The sequence below is a fragment of the Neolamprologus multifasciatus genome, chromosome 3, assembly GCF_963576455.1.
Source record: "Neolamprologus multifasciatus chromosome 3, fNeoMul1.2, whole genome shotgun sequence".
Classification (NCBI taxonomy): Eukaryota; Metazoa; Chordata; class Actinopteri; order Cichliformes; family Cichlidae; genus Neolamprologus; species Neolamprologus multifasciatus.
In genome coordinates this window covers 5,963,539-5,970,441 of record NC_140441.1, presented here as the reverse complement: position 1 = coordinate 5,970,441, position 6,903 = coordinate 5,963,539, and the positions used below count along the sequence as shown (strand labels likewise).

The 6,903-nt window shown below is 40.2% G+C and overlaps 1 protein-coding gene and 1 long non-coding RNA gene across 2 annotated transcripts in view; one reads left to right on the top strand and one right to left on the bottom strand.

Moving 5' to 3' along the window:
- The window catches only part of LOC146521270 (uncharacterized), a 244,406-nt gene extending 237,889 nt beyond the window's left edge, over positions 1 to 6,517 (top strand). Inside the window, exon 3 of the long non-coding RNA XR_014873405.1 lies at positions 5,314 to 6,517. This is a non-coding gene — a long non-coding RNA (uncharacterized LOC146521270). The remainder of the gene's footprint in view (positions 1 to 5,313) is intronic.
- Positions 1 to 6,903, bottom strand: part of LOC146521260 (polymeric immunoglobulin receptor-like) — a 525,395-nt gene that overhangs the window by 338,531 nt on the left and 179,961 nt on the right. The gene's annotated exons all lie outside the window — the stretch shown is intronic.

Here is a 6,903-nt window from a genome sequence, read left to right as displayed (position 1 = left end):
TAAAACAAAAAAACAGAAGAGGCCTGTCTTATCTCAAAAGGCATATTGTTCCACAGTTTTGGAGGTGCTACAGAGAAAACTCTTCTAAGTTTACGCTCAGTCCTGGGTACATTCAGGAACAGCTGATCAGCTGACCTGAGAGAGGTGGGTATACGGCTCTAGCAGCTCGGAGAGATAAGATTGGACTAGGCCATGGCAGGCTTTAAAAGCAAATAATTTTTTTTTAAAAGGAATCCTAAAAAGAAATGGGCAGCAGGTGAAGTGAAGCTAAAATAGGGAAAATGTGCTCCAACTTTCGAGCTGCAACATATTGGACGCTCTGTAGATGTATGAAGCACTGACCCCTATATAAAGTGCATTACAGTAATCCAACCGAGTGCTAACAAAGGCGTTGATTACTGTGTCAAAGTGCCTTTGTGAAAGAATTGGCTTTATTTTAGCTCGCTGTCTGAGCTGAAAGAAGCTTGATTTTACCACTGCTTTGATCTAACTGTCAAGTTTCAGATCACAGTCCACTTTGACCAGCAGGTTTATGACAGTTGGCTTAACATACTGGGCCAAGGTATCTAAATATACATTTGGTGTCTCAGTGGTGCTGCCAAAAACCATCACCTCAGTCTTTTTGTCACTGAATGGTTAAGAGACATCAAAGCCTTAATGTCAGTAGCTAAAAATATATCATTAAAAACTTAAATGAGTGCTATGAAAGGGTTTAAAAAGAGATTGGAAAACCTTTTGCCTTTTGGAAAACATTTTGCTTTTCCTGGAAGGTCTTTCATTGCCTGTGAATTCTCTTTTCAAGAATTTTGGAAAGAAAAGGTAGTTTGGAGATAGGCCTGTAATTTGCAAGAATCATAGCATCAAGAACAGGTTTTTTAAGCAGGGTTTTGACTACAGCATGTTTACAATCTTTAGGGACTACACCTGACATTAAACTATGGTTTACCAGCTGGAGAACCAAAGGTCCAACTGTAGGTAACACCTCTTATAAGAGTCAAGGAGGGACAGCATTGTTTGGAGACCCTGCAGGCTTAAAACGATCAACAGTCTCCTTTAAAGAGGACATAGTCAACGGCTCAAACCCCTCAAAGACAGCAGAGCAGGAAGCAGAGACTGATGGTCTGAGCACAAGGAGAGATTTGGGCCCTGGAGGAGGAGACCTTCTCAATTAAAAAAGTGTAAAAAACTTTCACAGGTTGCAGAGAATCCTTATCGTATTATGTGCTTAATTTTATATGTGATAGAAGTGACAGATTTATAAAGCGAGGCAAATTATTGTGATGTCACAATTGCAGGATGATCTACTAACAGTGTGTTTTAATCTCTCTATGAAGACGCCACTTCAGTTCAGTAAAAATCAGCTTTCTGCTGAGAGCAGCACCAATTAGTGGCTCAACAATACAGAGTAAGCTCTTGATTCCTGCAAGTGTTTCTCTCTGAAAACAGCAGGGAAATTGGGATAAATAAGAGGAGGCTGAAGGAGAATCAAAATGCTTTTAACATCAGAAATAACTGTTCTGAAAGAAATCACTGAGCACTGTGCAAAGTGTTCTGAGGATTAGGACTCGGGTACAGATTTATCGAGAGGAGAGATGCATCAGTACAAACTGTTTCATCCTTTAAACCTAAACTCTGTGAACAGTTGACTGTTCGATGTGCTAAAGAACAGAAAACATTATTTCCCATCAGACCATGAGCAACAGTCAGGCATGTAACACAGTAACACTTTTATTTTTTACATATTCAGCAGAAAGAGTTAGCTGTGTGCACTACAAAAAAAAGAAAAAAAAGAACCGTAATTCATTTCTGCTTGGTTTCACATAAACTGTATTATTAAGGAAAAATAAGTGGGGCTCACCTCAAAACAATCAGTATAAGGACTGACTGGAGAGTTTTAGGACAGAGCCAAACTTTTGGAACTGAAATAACAACTTTGAGCGGATCAGAAACTTGTTTTGATAACATTTCCCCCTAAAACAATAAACTGTCCTCACTATCACAACCACAGCAGGAACAAGACAGGATTTTTTTCTGTGGTAGATTTTTTGCAATTTGTAGTAAATTGTGTGCCACAGACTTTGTAATTTACAGTTGTGTCACTCATTTAAATCTTCTTCTCCTGAAAGTGAAACTCTTACATGACAAAACTTCAGTCACAAACTGACACTGAGTCGCCTCAGTAAATCCAGCAGCTTTTTAACATCAAAAGACGTCTTTGAGCTGCTGCAGATGTTAGTAAATCTGACCCTAAAGGTTCCTTCTTCTTTAAAATTCAAACTTTGTAATGAAAGGATATTTTTAACAGGCTGTTCTCGTTTATATGACCTCCATAAAACAACAGGGTTAGAACACATTGTGACGAAGTAAGATGTTTGTTTTGTAGTCCATCTTCTGCACAATGTAGTTTCAACAGGCGGACATCCGGGGTCACATCGTTATAGAGAGACAAGTGTAAGGCTGTTCCAATTCTCAGCATCGCTCCTCTCTTTCCCTGAGATAGGCGCTACTTTTGAAATAACACCCCACGTGGTTACCATGTGATGCTGAGTCACGTGACTTCGCAGCAACAAATCACAGCAGAGACGGAAAAGGAGGCAGAGCAAAGTGTCTGTGCAGGAGAGGAGAGTCGAGCAGAGAGAGCTGCTTTTTCATGAAACAGGAGTAAAGTAGTGAACTTACAGGAACATATACCACTACCAACGTTTGTATCGATGTCTGCATCGATCTGCACACCCTTGTCTCCTGGATCGTAGCTGAGATCAGCGTGAACCACATGGGTCTTTGCTAGGGCTGGGCGATATGGCCTAAAACCCATATCGCAATATAATTTGAAGCACATGTGGTAACGATATATATCGCAATATATATTCTTTTCTTCTGTATAATGTATTTTCCACACTATAGGGCACACTTAAAATCCTTTAATTTTCTCAAAAATCGAGAGTGTGCCTTATGTATGAATTTTGGTTGTGCTTACTGACCTCGAACTGATTTTGGCTGCAGAAATCTGTTAAAAAATGTTTTAGTACAACTTTGGTAAGCCGCACTGCTTGATGGATTGTCAGAGCATTACGGCTGCCGTAGTGAGGAGCGTCGCGGAGTAATCTGGGTCTAAAACTCTGTCCACTTCAAGTCCCAAAGTCAAACAAACACTGAGAGTTAAAAACGGTCTAAATTCTTTCATCTTTAATAAAATTATCAGCGTTGCTGCTTTATCGGGTGTAACAATTAAGTTTAACATCCAGGCATCCATGAAAACAGAATTTATTAAATTTAACGGAGTTAGAAGTTAACAGGAAGTTGGCTCGCTAGTTTACACCTAAACATGCAGTGTTGGGAAGGTTAGTTTTAAAATGTATTCCATTACAGATTACAGAATACATGCCCCAAAATGTATTCTGTAACGTATTCCGTTACATTACTCAATGAGAGTAACGTATTCTGAATACTTTGGATTACTTAATATATTATCATGCTTTTTACAAGTACGTGAATGTACTATTGCTGTGATTTATTACTGTTACTGAAGGTCCGCGGCTCCGAACGGGACCTCTGACTAATACGGCTTTTTTGTTTCAGAGGAAAACAAAATTGTTATAATACTTATACTTATATACTTATACTTATACTTATACTTAAAATACTTATTTTCCACCCTGATTTACGAATAAATTCTTTACAAATCCTACCATGTGAATTCATGGATTTTTTTTTCACATTCTGTCTCTCACAGTTGAAGTGTACCTCTGGTGCAAATTACTGACCTCTGTCATCATTTTAAGTGGGGGAACTTGCACAATCGGTGGCTGACTAAATACTTTTTTGCCCCACTGTAGCTGTCAAGCAACACCCAAACAGTCCTGACCCGCTAACAATATGAAACAGGAAAGTACCGCTGTGTAATCCATTTATTTCAACAAAGTAACTGTATTCTAAATACCACCTTTTTAAACGGTAACTGTAACGGAATACAGCTACTCATATTTTATATTTTAAATACGTAACGGTGGTACATGTATTCCGTTACTCCCCAACACTGTAAACATGACATACCATGTTCTGACTGAGAGATTTTTGAAACTAATTAAAACGTACAGCTCTGCTACCACTTCCAACATAAAGACAGAAAACTAAACAGCAGTGGCGTTTGCAGGGTTACTGAAGTTGGACTACCTGGTATATAATGGTGTGCTACGTGATTGCTAGCGACACAGCTATGTTAGCATTAGGGATGCAACGATACCAATTTTTTCAAACCAATATGATACCGATACTTGGATCTGAGTACTTGCCGATACTAAGTGCAAAAATCGATACTTCTACCACACACACACACACACACACACACACACACACAAATGCAATAAATTGGAAGACAGGTTTTATTTTATTCCCTGCCGATAAAAAATTAAATTAAATTAAAAAATAAAAGTAATAAAAATGACCACAAAAAAAATTTCAAGTGAAAAATAAGCACTTCTGTTAAATTAAATGTTAAATGGTCAGAGGGCCCGGTGGCGCCTGTGTCCGGCAGCCTCGCCTCTGTCAGTGCGCCCCAGGGCAGCTGTGGCTACAATGTAGCTTGCCATCGCCAGTGTGTGAATGTGAGTGTGAATGGGTGAATGACTGAATGTAGTGTAAAGCGCTTTGGGGTCCTTGGACTAGAAAAGCGCTATACAAATGCAGGCCATTTACCATTATTGCGGAGTATCCACATTGTAATTTAACAAAATATCACTGAACTATTGGGACTGTCTCGAGCTTTCAGAATAATAAATAAACACTTCTGTTTGGAATAAAATAAATACAAATTAGGTTTGAGAATAAAATAAACTTTTAAATTATTGCAGAGTGTCCAATTTCGAGTATGCTGAGAAGACGGTTCAATCCTATGCTTTCCACAACCGGCATTGGCTGGTCATCCAGAGAAATAAAATGAGTCAGAGCCTCTGTTATTTTAACTGCCAGTGGATTTTCTCTTGACATTTTTCATCGCTTTTCCAAAACCTGAGTTAAAGTTGGCTGTTCCGGTCCACACTGCTGACATTTTGTTTAGCCTAGCTACAGCAGCCTCCAGTTTCTCTTTTTTATCTGGAGCCGCCAGTCTCACTCGCCTAACCCTGTGCCTGTTTAGCGCGGGATGTCCCCCTAGTGACCAATCTAAAAAACTACAACAGAAATGACCAGCCACCCTCTGACTAATGAAATAAGTTAGTAGCGGTTCATGGTATCGGTTAACTTTTACGAGTATGAGTACACACACATTTTACAGTATCGGCCCCGATACCCGATACGGATCACTGCAGTTGTGAGGTCTCAGAATCAAAAGAATGACAACACCACGGAACGGAAGTTTGATACCATCATGGGGAGGCTCGCGGCTCTCCAACGGGAGATTGAGAGACCAGTGTCCGAGTGTTAAGAGCAGCTTGAAATTCTCCTGGGCTGCTCGCATAAAAGAAAATCAACAAAATTGACATCATAATGCGGACACCACCACGGCGCCAGCTGCAGGCCCAAGGCTGAAGCCGGACAAACACTCCCTGATAACGACTGTGTGATGACTGTTCTCCCCATCCCCTGCAAGGCCACCTGGATTGGCTGGAGGACTGTTTACTTAGTCTGATAGGGCGAAGGACACTGTCTCAGCTGAACTATGGACACGCACACACATACACTTACACTGATAAGCACTCACTCATCCCCCCTCCCTTTCCAACACCTTTGATGCTTGTTGCCTCCTGGGAACACGACGCAGGTCTGGGCCCGCGCTGGCGAGTCAGCGCAGTGGCAGGATGGCTGCTGTGTTGCCTGGGATGACTCCTCATCCCCTACCCAACCCTGTGGCTTGTCATGTCTTTCACAATGTTGTGCTGTGAATATTCATGTGCTTTTTTGTGCAGAGGAGTTTTTTTGTTTCCTGTTCTCGTGCTGTCCTACAATGGAAGCACAGCATGAGTAGAGGTCTCTTTTTTTCCTCTTGTACCTTCCCGTTGTGTGTACATTTCAGTGTTCTTTTCTGTAACGCTACCGATCTCCATGTAACCCCATGTAATGTCTGTGTTATGTGTGTAAGGTTGGGGGGGGGGGTCCTATTTCACTGCAGGGCAACCTGCACGTGGCGAATAAAGCCTTGATTGATTCATTGTTTCTGGGCTATACATTTTTTAATGTATTCTTTTAAGTCTTTTTATTGAAAAAGGTTTTTGTACAATCACAAACAACAAATTAAACACACAAGCAGTACAGCATACTACTAAAATACAAACTGAAACCCCACCCACCTGTCTGCCAGAATTAAAGGAAAGAGGGGAGGGAAAAATGAAAAAAAAGGTGGGGGGTGTCAAGTTAGGCACTGTGACAAAAAACTTTTACATTTACAGATGTATACATGCACACAATTGTACAGAGGCCGCTATTGTCCATCTTTCCATTTGTCAATAAATGTCAGAAATGGTTGCCAGGTAGTGCACTATAAAATGTAATATTGTGCTTAATTAAAAATATTAAATAGGCTGAACTCAATTTTTTTTTATCAATTTGTTATTAGAACTTGATTTAAATAAGTTACCAGTACTTTTTATGCAAAAACGCTGATAAACTCAATTTTTTTGAGTTGTCTTTTTTTTTCCTTTTTTTTTTTTTTTGCCTGTCCCGTTTGGATCTTTAGCCATCAGAATTCCATCAGATGCCAAGTGGATTTAATTGTGGGTGGCTGTAGCTCAGGTGGTAGAGCAGGTCATCTACTGATCGGAAGGTTGGTGGTTTGATCCCTGGCTTCCCCAGTCTGCATGCCAAATATCCTTGGGCAAGATACTAACCCCAAATTGCTCTCCGATGCATCCATTGGAGTATGAATGTGTGTGAATGTTACTTAGAAAGCACCTAGAGAAATGTGCTTGT